The sequence below is a fragment of the Nematolebias whitei genome, chromosome 12 (assembly GCF_014905685.2).
Source record: "Nematolebias whitei isolate Nwh7 chromosome 12, NemWhi1, whole genome shotgun sequence".
Lineage (NCBI taxonomy): Eukaryota > Metazoa > Chordata > Actinopteri > Cyprinodontiformes > Rivulidae > Nematolebias > Nematolebias whitei.
The window spans coordinates 12,985,805-13,002,554 of NC_056509.1; positions in this window are offsets into that span (position 1 = coordinate 12,985,805).

A 16,750-nucleotide genomic window follows, 5' to 3' on the forward strand; every position below is an offset into this window, starting at 1 on the left:
AAGAAATGCAGTATTTCATTGTACCAAAGTGTTACAGAGCCGCTGAATGGTGGTTCTGCGCGATCCGGTCAATATAAATGCCAAAGAAGGGATAAAAAGATGGTTATGATGGTGGGTGCAGAGGCTTGAGGAATGGAATGGAGGGACCCTGACCACCATCATTAGCCCATCGAATAACTAAGACCCTATAGTAAAAATGATATCCAAGGCAACAGGCTTGGAGAGGGTCCTAGTAAACTCTAAAGCAACAGCGGCTGCAAGATATAAAGCCTATGAAGAAGAGTTGAAAAAGATGTGGGCATATAAAGAAGCAAGAAACGGCCTAAAGAATAGTCACAGTCATCAGAGCCTCTGGGAGGATGAGAATAACGACACAGAAGAAGAAATTGCAGACAAAGACACAGGGGGAGACCCTGAACCCGAGAAAATGACTGAAAGGGGACATATAGCAAAAGGGGATGAACCAGACAATGATGAACAAAGCCAACTGCTGTACCCCCCAGCGTTACACGTAGGCCCTTCAACTTGGGTCCAAGCAGCAGGCCCGAGTGGGGGAAGGAACGCCCTGGAGGAAAAAGGGAACCCAAAATTAGATGATGAGTTAGAGTTCAGTGATGAATCAGAGAATACTGAAACAGAACAGCAAATGGAGGAGTTGGTTCACAGGCTGGTGGATAGGATGAGAACCATGATGATCAAAGGTAGCGCCCAGGGCATAGGAAAACTGCAAAGATCAAAAGTGCAGACTCTGTATGAGAAACCCAAAAATCAGCCGAGCCAACATGAAGACCTGGGTGAGAGTTCAGAAGAAGAACCCAGAAACACCCCGAAGAAGAAGAAAGCTAAAAAGAACAATGTAGAGACAAAGCCTGAATTTGGCTCTGGTTAGGGCCAAAAGAAAAAGTACCTCAGCCCAGTGCCTGAAGAGGCCCAGGTCATAAAGTTCCAAAATGGAACCTGAGTGTATCAGCTGATAGGGAACCACTGGGCATTGGAAGCAGATGGGTTGCTGATATTCACCAACCATACGTACAAGATCCACAACTCCACCTTTAGGAAAGCTTTAAAGAAGTTGGCTGGACCCAAATACCAGTTTGACTTAAGAGAGCTTAAAGCAGACTTAAAGGACAAAGGGCCAAAGATAAACTTAACTGGCGGAGCAGATCTCCCATACCATGCCATAATACATGTCCCAATTAAGAGCTACAAGGAAGCAGAAAGCCTAGAGGAATTTATGAAAGAAATGTTAATAGCCCTCAGGAGAGGAATAAGCAAGGCCATAGCCTGTAGTTTTAGGCGGGTAGTGATGTACATAGGTGGATTACGATCACATAATCTACAATGGGAGGCATCAGAAAGAGTAGCGATCAATACTGCAACTTATTTGGCAAAAGCAATGCCACCTGAAGCGGCACTAAAAGAGTTAGTTGTAGTGACCCAGACAAAACTGTACGAAGACAGGGAAACAAGGCTTTTGGCCACCATGGCAGGGACAGAAAAGAAACAACCCAAAGATGACCCAAAAAGAGAAAAAGAAAATGGAGAGAAACTGTCAACTTTACCAGATACAAGGAAAGACCGAGACTCTTTATGGGATGACTCCCAAAACCCCATATCATCAATAACTACCCCTATGGGGAAGCGGCTGGATGATTCTATCATAAAAAAGGGAAAGAATGGTCAAAGACAACAACAGAAAAGACCATCATGGAAAGCCTCAGCAAAGATGGAACCGTTAAATGGAGACAGTGAGCAAAGTGACAGTGAAGCCTCACAGGGAGGAAAAGAAACAGAACAAGATGAAGAAGACACGAAAAATGAGGGCAGTGCTAGCTTAGAATCCGTGGCCGGCCAGACAGGAGCCAACTATAAGCCACTGAGAATGGGGCAAAGGAAGGGTCAAAAGAAAACGGTGGAAGTATTTGATGTGTATAGAGTGTCAGAAAGAGTGGCCAGGGATTTAATGTGGGGACCGGTGCAAGCAAGTGATGGGCGTCGGACCTACATACCCGAAGCTGGACAAAATCATTATGACATTCCGTCAGTATGGGCAGACAGGTTGGAGGAAACAGTAGAACTGATTGTTAAAGCCACCTTAGGAGAATGGGCTAATGTTTTAATGATGCCTTCCTTCCCAACCTTAGCAGCTTCTCAGCCCATGACCAATAAGTTTAGATCGGCTTATTTGGGAATAGCACACGATGTAATGTTGAGAAGAATTAAGATAACGGCCTACAAATATGCTCAGGAAACAGAAAAGAAACTCAAAGATGAGATTTCGGCCGACAAAGAGGATGAGCTGTTCCAGACCGAGATGCATCAGATACCTCACACATACCAGTTGGCTTCCAAGCCAGAACGTATGAACCAATGTCTCACTCCTCCTGCATGTCAAACCCCTAGCTCCGATGCAGACAGTTATCGTGAGTATAAAAAACTGAAAACGCTGGTGAGAGAGAAAAGACCAGAAGAGAGTAATAAGGATTACATCATGAACGTATGGCCCATGATAGTCAACTCTACTGGCTGTGATGCAGCTAGAAAGCTATGGCTGGGTCATGTCACCACAAACCCAGTAGGCAAGGAGGAATCAGCTCAAAGTCATTACGAGAGGCTGGTTCTAGAAGACATGGACGATGAATACTCACAGATTCAAAGAGCCAAGGTGTGCATGGATCAGGGACAGCGCCTCACGCCAGTCTGGTATCAGCTGAAACAGGTGCTTTCACCCACCAGGTATGTGAAAGCATTAAGAATAGTGACACAAGGAAGAAGAGGGGAGATTAATTTTGCTAAAATACCCCTACATGAAACTACAGTTCCCCAGTTAGATCAGGCAGTGAAGTCGTATGATCTAGAACAGCAGTATTGGGAGGAACGTAGGAAAAAATTGACCAAACAGAGTGAAAAGATTCAAACAAAGGCCTCCCTTAAGGCTCCACCGCCAACACAATACAAAGAATGACCCCCAAGACCATAAGAGCCGTGGTACAGAAACGAACAACCTAAAAAATATCAAGCTCCCACATCAACCTCAACTCCCCAAAAGTGGGGAAAGTGTATGCATCCTGAAGAATATGCCAAATTCACACCTGAAGAAAAGAAAGCCCTCCGTGAATCACGCATGAAGGGAAGCGGAGGGCCAGCCAAATGATGGCTGAAAGGCCACGGGTCACCCTGGAAAATGCCTATTGGGATGGAGACGAAATCTACACTAAAGTGGATGGAGAACCCTACCTAATAGACACTGGGGCAGAGGTGTCGATGACCCACAGGTACCTGAAAACCAAAGGACACCTCACGGTTCAGTTAGCTAACAGGACCGTAGACAAAATGCCTTTTGGAATATGGCAAGGATTAATATGGGTAAACAGACCCTATAATCTCATAACAACAAGAGACCTAAACGATTTAGGTAAACCAAAAAAGGGCCGCAGTGCATTGAATAGATATATGGATAAGCTCATGTCAAAGTTGGTAAAGATAGGACCCACACATGAAAATCATGTGGTTGAAGATTGATATAAGCCTGTAAATATCCCTGAAGTGATAAAACAAAAAGTAGATGAGAATGACTTCTCCCCGGTTGGAAAAGAAAAGTTGAAACAAATGATCGAATCAGCTTCAGTAGCCAGGTTCAAAAATGACTGTGGGGACCTAGGTCCCAAGTTCGTGCATCTCATCAAGGGAGGAGTACATCCACCTGTACGGCAATATCCCCTGAACCCTGGAACAGTAGAAGAAATGAATAAAATTGTAAGGGAATTAAGTGTTCTAGGAATTATTAGAGAAGAAATTAATCCTATCACGAATAGCCCCATTCAAGCTGTAAAGAAGCCAGAGTCAGCTGGAGGGGGTTGGAGACCAGTAATCAACTTTAAGGCCCTAAATCGACGAACAGTAGCCAACCGAGCGAGCCTGATTAAACCACAGGGAACCTGTGGTTTAATCAGTCCTACATTGATCTGGCAAACAAATTCTTCTCACTTAGGTTAGCTAAACAATCACAAGGAAAAACAGTTTTCACTCATCAAGGAAAAAGTTACGTCTGGCAACGATTGCCACAAGGGTACAAAAATTCTCTGAATGTGTTTCAGTCAGCCGTAATGGAGGTGCTTAGAGATCTGGGCACCACAATCTACATCGACAATGTGTTTATCGCAGATGACACCGAAGAGGAACATCTGGAAAGATTAACACAAGTGGTACAGAGGGTAACAGAGGCAGGGCTGAAACTGAACTTGAAGAAGTGTCAATTTGGTCAGTTCCAAGTAAACTATCTGGGGTTCCAAGTAACAGCTGATCTGGGGCTCTCAGAGGGGTACAGGGAAAAGTTGGAACTAATCAAACCCCTGAATCTGAAAACAATTTTGCAGAAGATCTTGGGACTATGTAATTACATGAGAGACCATGTTCCCAATTATCAAAAATATGCCAGACGGTTGTATGCTTGCCTGAGGAAGAAGGAAGAAGAAAGTGGACAAAGAAGCAAAATAACTTGGGTGTGGTCCGCTACAAATCAAAGAGTCTTGGAAGAACTAAAAAAGAAAATTCAAGAAGCAGTAAGACTAGAACCAAGAAGTCTGATGACAAAACTAGTGGCTGAAGTCAGTTGTGAAGATGACGATACAAAGATTAAAGTAAAAAATGACAATGGCAGATTAGTAACTCTCTGGAGTTACACCCTAACCTCAGTCGAAAAGAAATTCTCCCAGGAAGAGAAAGAACTGGCAGTGCTTGCAATATATTGGGGAACGCTGAAAGATTTGGCTCAAGGACAACCAATTAAAGTAATTACACAAAGCCATGTGCACAAATATCTCGGAAAGGGAACATTGGAAAGCACCAAAGCCACAAATACACGGTGGGGAAGGTGGGAAAACATCCTTCTGGACCCTGATTTAGAGATAGAACCTGCACAACCAGCTGACAAAAAAGCGACAAAAGTGTAATCTACGGAACTAAAACCAAATGAATGGACCTTCTATACAGACGGATCCAAAAATAAATTTGATCAGGTTGTGCATTGGGGATTTATCCTGAAACAACATGGAAACGAGTGCTGTCGTAGAAAAGGGAGAGTTCCAGGAAGTGCCCAAACCGGGAAAATAACAGCGGTACTGGAAGAACTGCTTGAACTGACAAACAGAAAAATAAAGACAGCAAGAATCGTAACCGACAGTTATTATTGCACACAGGCCCTGCAAGAGGATTTGTCCATTTGGGAAGAGAATGGATTTGAGAGTGCAAAAGGGAAAGTGGTAGCTCATCATGACTTGTGGAGCTGAATTGAAGCTGAATCTACAGTTAGAAATAGAGCACCAAAAGTCCCATACCAGAGAAGAAAAGCACTGGCAGGGTGATGATGAAGTGGATCGATATGTTCAGCAAAGAAAAATTGTTTTTGTTGGGATCGAGAAGTGGGACAGAACCTCCCAGGGTAGGAGGGTCCCAGAAGAGTACGTGGTTCAGGTGGTACAGAGTGTGCATGAGGCCCTAGGACATGCAGGAGTATTGCCTACACATAAGGAATTAGAGAATCAGGAGCTCTGGATTCCCTTGAAACAAGTCCACAAGGGGCTACAGGACTGTGAAGTATGTGGTCAATACAACGCAGGACGATGAGGACACCGAGTGGATGGGCAGACTATTAAAAGTACCACACCATGGGGATCTGTGTGCATGGACGTTGCCGGATCCATGGGAGTCACTGGGAAGAAGGGATAAAAATACATTCTGGTACTAGTAGACTCAATGTCAGGTACGTAGTGGTGAAACCAGCAAGAAAGGCTAACAGGAACAGTGTGGTCACCATGCTGGAGCAAGTTTGTGGGTCGTTATGCGTGCCAAAAGAACTGAGAACTGATAATGGAAAACATTTCAGCAATGCACAAGTTGATCACTGGTGCCGAACTTATGGGGTGATACGTGTTTACTCACCACCATACACACCACAAGCCAACGGAGTTGCAGAGAGAACCATAGATTTGGTCAAAAATTGGATAGCTAAAAATGCTAATACCAAAGAATGGAGTATTAAAACTGTGGAGATACGGCAAGCATTGAATGACAGGTGTCGAGCTAATAGGCCCTCCCCTGCAGAGGAACTCTACCAACGACAGTTCACCACCCATGAGAATGGGCGGGACTCTAAGGATAACGAGGAACAACCAGAGCTTGAGGTTTCATTTAAGGTGGGACAGAAGGTGTGGATTAAGGCACAGGATCACATGCCAGCAGCAGTAGTGAAACCTAAATACGGAACCACAGACAAAGTAAAGAAGATGTTAGATAAGAACACAGTTGAACTAGAAAATAAAAGGATCCAAGGTGTAGTGATGTAGGGACAGCTTTGCTGTTAGCTACACTACTAATAAATTATTCTTAAAGCTAGTTCAAGCACAAAGAATAATTGTTTAATTACAATGGATTCTTTCTTTTTCGAGTTAAATTAATGCCATGTGACCGAAATAACTGTGAGTGGATTGTTTAACCAGTGACATGAGACGCCATTTTATCTTTGACCCATCAGAATAAATGTGGTCATTTATTTAACAGAATCAAAATTTAACATCAAAACATGTACACATTGATTTGCTGATCTGTTTCTAATCAATAAACTTGGCAAGCTTTACTATCAAGACAACAGAACATTACTGATTGAAGCTGATTCACCTCTGAAGGCATCTAGATTACTGGCGAATAGAAGTTAAACGGACGACATAGATTTAAAAGGAAGATGGATGAAGGAAGATGTACATGTATGTTTGTTGACCAGAATTAGCACTCTTCTTTCAACACCAGCTCAAACCCCCGGTCCACTTAGTGCGTGACAACTCGTGACGTCTCTTTACCTTTGCAGTGGATGGATCAGCTCCAGTATAGAGGTCCCTTTGAACGCTACCTTTCAGCGTCTCCTGTCAGGGTGGCTGGTCATTGTCTGAAGTCATGTGGTTTACTCCGTTCAACCGAACAAGCTTCCTTCGAAGTTGTAGGGCGTTACGCCCGGGTGAGTTCACAGCGAGGCGCTGTGACTCTGCTGAGATGGAGGGACCCTCGTCTCACAGTCAAATCCATCAGCTATTGATTAAATCTGAAAGTTCCTTAGGAACTCTCAGTAAGACTCCAGTCAGAAATTCCACTCAGAAGTGGAAGACTCCTGGGAAGACTTCATAGAGGAAGACTGAAAGAAGACTCAAAGAAGACTCAAGGAAGACTGAATAGTCCCACAAAGTGTTTTGACTTTTTAAAGAGTACTCACTTCCTGTCACTTGGTACTTCCTGATTGGTTGAAACAACCAGCAGGGGCGGTGTTTCAGTGATGTCAGAGGGTTATTAAAAGTCAAGAGAGGATGCATGAATGTTTAGGAATGGTTAGGACAGACAGAGAAATGTTTATGAAGAGGTAGGTGCCAGTTGAAGTTATTTACTGTCTGCTAGTTTTAAAAACAAGACACTTTGTTCTAATAACTCGCCTCTGTTTGTCTCTGACTTTCGACCGACATCACTACTCCTCATTCAGACAGAAAGTTAAAATGCACACTTACTTCGTAAATAGACATTTAAACTGTATGATCAAAAAATCTGATGAGGTTTAAAAATCATTAATACTGTTTCATAGTAGATTTAAATGAGTGGTTCACTTCAACATTTAGAAATGGTATGAACTAAACACACTTTGATTATCAAGATATTCTAAAATAGTAATGATAATGTAAAAAAGAAGAGTGTTCTTTCAATTGATTAATTCGGGATACAATTAAATAGTCTCTTGATGAGATAATTTGTATTTCTGGATTCAGATCAATGAAATAACAGTTCCTGTCCCCTGAAGGTCTTCAGAGACAGGTTGAGGTCGGAGGCCTAGTTCACTACAAAGGAGTAGAGCAACTGAAACCAATTCCTAGCTGAGTTGAAACCAGAAACTGGATCATGGCCAGTGAACCAAGCACCATGCTCCCCTACATCAGAATGGCCACTGTATATGGGGGAGTTGTATTACGAATAACAACTTCAGGGCTTTGGGCAGGTAGGGCACTGAAGACATTGGAATATGATAAAAAAAAAGGATACCTGTCAAAAGAAAATGAAGCCATCAAGTGGAGCGAATTACAGAACAACTGTGTGATTTGCTTGAAACCCAGTGGCCTTCCGCTTTGCTGGGAAGGACCAGGGAGGAAGAAACCTCTTAAAGCTACAGCCAACAAGCTTGATGTCTGAGACATGGAAGTTAAGCCTGTGAAGGTGATGGACACATTCATCTGCGGAGAATGTAGAATTACTACGCTACCACGGTTAACCATCATCACGCAGTGGGAGTTATATGGACCAGGCCCAAAGGAATGTACTTGTGAATGGGATGGACCCGCCGTCAAATACTGTGGAGACTGCACAATCCAAATGTAAGATGGACGGCTACTCCACTCAGAGAGAGCTGAGGGTTGGCAAATAAGAAGGTATTACGATCCATTAGAATCCTTCAAAACTCAACTAGATGAGAAAAAGTTTGAAGCCCCTAAAAAGACCCCGGTAGTACTAGGGTATAATCTGGAACCAAATGTTAAACCAACTGCACCACCTCTGTATCCTGGGTTAGGTGGAGAAAGTGAAGGGATGAAAACCGTGAAAGATGAAATTCGCTGGAACCCACGAGACTTGCTAGAACAGTCAGTGTAGCAGTCCTGGCCTTATAGCCCCTCTATGGGGAAAGTAAGAGATACACCCCTCGGCACTAATCAGTACCCACTGGTTTTCAGGGTGTTTCAAGATCAGAGGGAAACAAACAACGCTGAAGACCAACAGCTGCCTGACGAGGTAAAAGATGAAGCCCGGAGAGGTGGTTGGGAAAGTCCCTGGGAGCTGGTGATATGGGCCCAGCTTATAGCTGAAGTAATATTAAACCAAGATCTTCCATTGGTAGACCTGCCTGACGTTCCTCGTGAAGGAGGAACTAGACACCTAAATCTGTATTATTATACCACTAGCTTAGATGCATGGGCTGTGCAAGGAGCGAGGGCAAAGCAGAAATCAGCTGAATATGTAGTGACATCGGAGGCCTGGGAGTGACACGGGGCACTGCAGATTCCTGGAACTGCTGCCCAGCGTGTAGACACTCCCATACGGACTGACTCCACCCAGAAAGTTAGAGTTTCTGTGCAGATAATCGTGGCACCATATAGGGGAGTATACTCAGTTGGAGCAACACTCAGCCCGATCGAAGAAAGTAGAGACAACGAAGAAACGTCTCAAACCAGTAAATCAGAGAAACGACTAAGTGTACTGAATGCCTGGGCCTGCAAAACCTTTCAGAAGAAATGGATGCAGAAGGACAAGAAAACGGAAAAATAATACCAAAACGAAGGGCGCTAGAACAATCAATGAATCTCGCAGAAAAAGGTATTGGAAAAAGATACTAAAATAATGAATCAAATTATGCAATGCACTCATTGACTCTGGGGTGGAAAAGACAAAGTTAGCTGATTGGGTCGGAACGCAGGTAAAGTGAGGATTGATTCAAGTTCCCCAGGAGGATGATCACCGATGCACACAGGGACTAATCCACTCAGACATATGGAACGTAATGATCCAACGGCATAGGGCTGGATCGTGCAGGCCCGCCCTGGTCGTGGGGATAAAATTGATAGAATTGGATCGACCCATAAAGGATTATTCACTGCTCAAGCATTGCACAGAAGGTTGCTACAATTCCCTAGTGAACTACGATCAACCAAAGGATTTCACAGAGGTACATTATGAATGCGACCGACCTAATTTCTCCCTACTCGATCATATAGGGGAACCACGGAATCCCAGCCCGATGGGAACACCATGGATTTTTAATGTTGTCCACTGGGAGGTAGCTGGGAAAAGAATGAAACTCAAGTGGGGCCCTAATTACCCGGGGATCTACCAGGCACTGTCCTATGAAATCTCTGTAGGCGAAATGGCGATTTGGACAACCAACCCAGCCATGCAAAAGGAGACCCACACCAGAGAATGTCACCCAAGACGGGTTGTCATCGAAAACTCGAGCCTCCCATTACGAATGTTGCATGACAGGGTTGTAACTCCATGCGGTGTCAGCGTTGTACCACCTGTCAGAATGGGTCATAGAGTGAAAGTGTCATATAGAGCGCACCTATAAGTGGTACATAGGTGGCCATACTACAAGAACAAGGCCAAGCATATCGCCAATATACGGAGAAGATATTCGAAGTGGATTTCTGGGGCCCAGCCAAGAAGCCTGTACTTTCCTGTAATAACAAAATTATGGGAGAATCCAGAGGAGGCTACCCGGTTTGTGACCATACACATGTTAACTGGGCAGACCATAGTCCATGGCCCTTCCTTCAAAGTTATGCCTGAGTCACTGGAACCTGTGCCACCTGCTGTTCCAGTTTACTTAGGGACAAGTCTTGGAGCAACTCCTCCCCACATTCCTACTCTGGTAATGCCACCCACCCACGCCCTCAGCAATAATCCTAACACCCACTGGCACCAGCTTTTGCAGCTATGCTCACACAACCGGCAGCAGCACAGGTCACCTCGCCTGACCTAGGTGTCCCGGTGCACATGGAAGTGCAGCCTCAAGACACACTCGCAGAGGAGATGGTGGCCTCCTCAAAAAACATCCATCGCTGGAGGCCGACCACGAGGATGCCAGGTCACTGCCGGTTTTGACTCTGGAACACCCCGTTTTCCACTCTCTGGAGACCTATCTCGACAACTGGTGGAACCAAGATGGTAGTCCTGCTGACACGCCAACCCCCGAGAGGCCCGCTGACACCCCTGTGATAGCCATATCGGAGGACCAAGAGGATTTGGAGATGGGCCATGATGAGTCTGTGGATTCGACGGATTGACATAAACTGGAACCCATTACTCCAGTCGGAACACCAGTCGGAACACCGGGGTTGGACGGAAATCTGACTACCCTGCCTCAAGAGAAGGAGGACCTTTCCACTCGAAGTTCCCTTAAGCCAGAACCGAATGAACCTCTGCCTACAGTGGCCACCCAGTCAAATGATGAACGGGTGAACAACATTGATTTGAGCGAGATGTCCGTGCTGGATGCATGGGACATTGCTGACGACAAGGAGGTGAGCCTTGAATCTAGCGACACTGAAGACCCGGCGTCACATGATGAAGGGCCCATCGAGCTGAGTGATGAGGACAATGTCTTGAGCTTGGACATTTTTGAGGACGGTTGGCTGCGGGCCTGATGGAAGTGAGGTCGTTTGGAATGAAATCGGCTCTGCCATGGACACCCGAATGTGACAGATTTGTGCTCTACACTATAATTAAAGTGGAGAACTATTATATAAAAGTAATCATAACAGTATTGTATTCATGCATGATGTGATTTTTGTATTCTATATTGTATCCTGTGATTAGGGTGTAGTAAAATGAATGAAATGTATAAGGATTCATGCTATGTTCTGAAAGAAAGAGGAAAGTGAGTTGAGGGAGCTGATGGGGGCCTAACAGCATTCCAGAGAGATGCTGGATTTCCTTTGGAAGGCTGCAGGCTGCCCTCAGCAGAATAGTGTGTAAATACCTTGTAGCAATACAAGGAAAGCAGCTCCTTTACCATAAAAGGACACGGGCTGTAAGAAAGATCGTATATCAGTGACTTGTGAGCCGAGAAGCAGAGCAGTAACAACTTGATGCCTTAAAAGGGCACAGTGACAAACTACATCCAATCACCAATCAGATCAAACTAGTGAAGGGAAAAAGAGGGTTGACCAGCAGACACAAAAGTCAATAAAAACCAACTGATGATGTTGATCTTCTGTGCTGGGCCATCCTTTTGGCCAGTGGCTGTTTTGTATAAACGTCTCAGTTTCTCTGATACTCCCTGAGACGTTTATTTTCTAAACATAACGTCCCAGTGTCTTTTAAACCCCAAAATACATTACGGCAAAGACTGGTTCATCCCAAAGATCCAGTCCCCCGGCACAGAGTAATGTTGTGTATGCTGTTCAGTGTCAGGAGGGCTGTGATCAGTCTTACATCGGGGAAACAAAACAGCCACTGGCCAAAAGGATGGTCCAGCACAGAAGATCAACATCATCAGGCCAGGACTCTGCAGTCTACACTTATCTCCAGGCCAGCGGTCACTCTTTCAGGGATGAAGATGTGCACATCCTGGATAGAGAGGAACGATGGTTTGAGAGAGGAGTAAAGGAGGCCATCTTTGTGAAAAGAAATCGTCCATTGTTAAACAGGGGTGGAGGCCTACGTGTTCAATTGTCCCCCTCTTACAATGCTGTGATTGCTAGTATCACTCAGCCCTCTGTGAATAGTAAACAGCCATCAGGTGCTAATGATCCATTGTTAGGCTGATGGTCCTTCTTGAGCATGTGATCAGCTAGTTTTGGTTGTCAGCAGCAAAACTGGTTGATCCACTCTGAGAAGGTGCTATTTAAGAGACTGAGCTGAATACAGCACCTCAGACTGAGGAAGTCTCTCAGATGAGAGACGAAACGTTTCTACATTTTGTTGTTGTTTTGCTTTGTTTTGTTTTTTTGAATGTCCAGAGGACTAGATTTAACTTTTTTAGATTTTTCTACCTGGATTATTGAGCATGTATCAGGAGGTTTTAAAAGGTTTTGCAGCTTGGATCAAACAACACCATGGAATATTGTGCCTAGATTCTAAAGCTACCAGATCGGTAACAATTGTAGTTCTACATTAGGAGGTGAGCGGCCTAAAAATGCCAGTTTCCCATTGATTAACATCCTAACCCCGACTACTAGGTTGGACGAGTGAGGGGTGAGATAAGGTTGTGGCTAGCAGCTGATGGTTGTGAACATGGTGATGGTTGTGGGTGAATCACTTCCGATACAACCTTAAGTAGATACAACCTAACGTCATTTTTGGTAAAGCTCAAGTGCTAGATTGGTCCGATATACCCCTTAGAGGAGAGGCTGCAGTGGGGTTTTGCCATAACTCATGTGGTAATGTCAGTGGCTAGACAAACAACTCTTTCCTTTTTTTTTCAGAATAGCAATTTTTATTAGGTAAGTTTAATGCTTTACAATTTGAATTTACCTTTAGTGAGGGTTAAGTTTCTACTTTCAAAAGTTTTTTTTAAATACCCTAGCTGTTTTAATTCTTTAAAGGTTTAATAATGATTCATTCTCTCAAGTTTAACAGGACATTTAATCAATCTCAAACATGTGAAGCAAATAATTTTTTTATTTTTATGATTTATGATTTCAATGAGTTTAAACTGATAAACAGGAGGGAAATGTAAGAGTTTTTCATGGTATAATTTTAAACTGCTTCATGATTTCTGTACTTCTATACGTACAAAGCAAAAGTTTCTGGAACTATCAGTTCACGTCCAAGCTGATAGTAATTCTCTGTATTTACATAAGCTGTTTTTACTTAGAACTGTTTGCTAAAAACCAGACATGCCAAAGTTTAAAGAAGTGTTCCAGTTATCTTGCACTGTCATTGTTTTTCTCCTCACCCTTAAACTTATACAGATGATTTCAACTGATGGTATCAGAAACTCATTACAATAAGCATTTAATCAACTGAACCTGTACAATATGCTTTATTCTGATCAAAGATTGTTCCAAGCCAAACACTTATGTGTCACTCTTTCAAAATAAAAGTCAGTTCTAACAGCAAGGCTTTGGAATTCACCTCTGGTTTCAGACCAGAAGTGGGTTTCCCTCCTTGTAAGGAGCGTTGGCCAAAAATCTTACTCTGTTCTGTGTGGTGTTCTGTTGGGTACGAGAGAAAATACCTAACAAGGCCCTTTAAAATAACCATAGCTGCAAAGTGTTGTACAAGTAAAATCATTTAAACTAACCATTGTATCTTTTACTCTTTCAAATAAATTATTTTTTCACATATTTCATCATTGCTTTTTTCAAGACCTCATACAAAAATGCCTCAAGAAAAACGTCTGCCATTTGCTCAAAGCTGCCTTCAACTCTGATATTCTTCTGCCTAATGTGAGCCACTAGGGGGGTAGTTAGCACTGAAGCTAGCATGTTATCTGGTGAAGTGTCACTACATGTTTTGTTGTCGCCAGAACAAACTAATAAGACACAGACACACTTGTCTTTCAGAACTGTAAAAATACATCTTCCTCCAAATCACTGTGAACACGTTTTCTTACGTTTCTTCTGCCATTTTAACCTTTTGGAGGTAAAACACACTTCCCTCAGGGATGTGTGTTGAGCCCCCTCCTGTTTACTCTGCTCACATATGATTATGCAGCTTCCCATCCAGGCTGTCACATTGTAAAGTTTGAAGATGATACAGCGGTGGTGGGATGCATCACAAACAATGATGAGTCCAGCTATAGGCAAGAGGTGGAACACCTGGAGAGCTGGTGCAAAGAGCTTCACATCAATGTGAAGAAGACAAAGGAGATGATTGTGGACTTCAGAAGGAACAAACACATCTACAACCCCCTGAACATAAGAGGATCTGCAGTGGAAGTTGTTGGAGAGTTTTGGACTATTGATCATTTGAAACTGTTTTTCTTATCAGTATACTTATTGCAACAAAGTTTCTGTGTGTAGAAGTGTACTTTGGACATGTATGCTGGACACGCTGAGAGCAGTGCGGTCTGAACGCCCCCAGAGAACACTATGACCTGAGCTTGCAGCTTCTGTCTTCTAACACTGCCGCATCTGCATTATTTGTTTTTATCTGTTAACCACTCCTACATGCTCCAATAAAAACGGACGCACACAAAAGCAATTTTAGACTTCGTTCTGACCTTGGTCAGATGATGTCTCTCTTTGCAAAGATTTGCGTCTATTATAACTCATCTCTGTTCTCTGTTGTGGTTATTATTTTTTAATAGGTGCTGGTTTTTTAAACAAGAAAAACCCTTACATTAAATGGTGCATGTGTAGATGAACATATGCTGTATAAATTCATAAATTAAACAGATTCTTTCATTTTTCTGGACTGAATAATGTCGTGCATTGAATTATTAAAAACGTAACGTGAGACGTTAATTTTCTTTGACACATCAAAATGAACGTGGTCATTTATTTACAGAATCAAATTTTAACATCACACATTTACATTAATTTGGCAAAATGATTTCAACAACATGGCTAATTTTGCAAGCTGTACAATTTGATTAACCATACGGCGATGGTTGAAAACCTTGCTTCACCACAGACATTTCTGGAAATATCTGGATTAATTGCTAGCAGTTAGAAGAGTTTAATGATGGAAAGATGAAGTTTAGAGGGAGGGAGATGGTGTGTGTGAGTGAAAAGTGTTGAACAGAACGGCACCCTCCATTCGAACCCAGCTTTCCTCGGTACGCTCGGTAGTGAACTCGACTCATTACCTCTCTGACGATGAATCAGTGGAAACGGAGCTCCAGTTAAGCTACCGGTCCAGCGTCTCCGTAGGATGGCAGAGAACCGTCCGGAGTGGTGGCGGGACTTCATCAACAACAGTTCACCTCACGAGTGGACTTCACATGAGTGGAGTCCTTCAGAAGTTCCACTCAGATGTGGAAGATTGCATAATTCCCACAAGACTCGGAAGAGCTCTGGATCATGCTGGACTTCTGTTCTCCCAAACGACTGGAGCTGCAAACTCTCCACCCGACTGGTTTGAACTAGGAAGTACCGACATTTAAAGAGCTCTACTTCCGGTTCATTTGGGAGGTTCCTGATTGGTCAATATCGACCAGACAGGGGTGTGTTTTTGTGACGTAAGAGGTCACTAGGAGTCAGAAAAACAGAAGGTGTTTTGGAACAGATTGAAAATGTTTTTAGAGACAGAGAGAGAAATGTTTGGACGAGTTGGGTGAAAATAGGTGCCAGCTTCTCTATTTACGTCTGAGAGGATTTAAAAACATGACAGTTCGTTCCAACAACTTGTTTGCGTTTGACTCCAACCTTGGACCAACTTACACTTGCTCATTCAAAGACAGAAAATCAGAAAATGCATAATTACTCTGTAACAGACCTTAACATGATTTCTACTTTGCATGAGGATTAAAATCATTATTACTGTTTCACAGTTGAATTAAAAATGATTAGTTCACTGCAACATCTAAAAATGGTTTGAACCAAAAACACTTTGATTATCAAACATTTGTAAAATAGTAATGATAATAGAAAATAGTGTTCTTTCACTTGATCAATTCAAGAAAGAAAGTCTCAGGATGGGTCAACCTGTATTTCTGGATTCAAATCAATGAAATGACAGTTTCTGTCCCATAAGGTCCTTAAGGTCAGGATTTGACCTCAGGCTTAGTTCACTACAGTCCCCCCTTTGGAAATCATCGCCTGTCCATGGGGATGAATTCCAACATGAACTTACGCCTTCGAATGTCCCTGGTCTTGATGTAATCCAGCAAGGAAAACAAAAGTCAAAAGTAATCCAGCAAGGAAAACAAAAGTCAAAGGATGTAATCCACAATGTTTTTGGTAATTCCATTGTGTTGATGGTAATTCCATAATGTTGTTGGTAATTCCATTGTAGCAATGCTTTAACCCCTTGGAAACAGAGTCTGTAATCCATTGGAAAAAGTCATATAATCCACAACGGTAAATCCACAACGAATGGAAGTGTTGATTGATCAGCATACAGAGGGGTTCCCTTGGATTGAACTGAAGATACGGCCACTGGATGAAGTGTGGAGACCAACGTCAGGATTGCAGGTCTCCTCTAGCGAAGGTCGTCGCTGGGTGGATGTCCAGTCTGTGCCGTTCTGGTTCAAATGTGACATGCAATTATGTGGTTTAAGGTG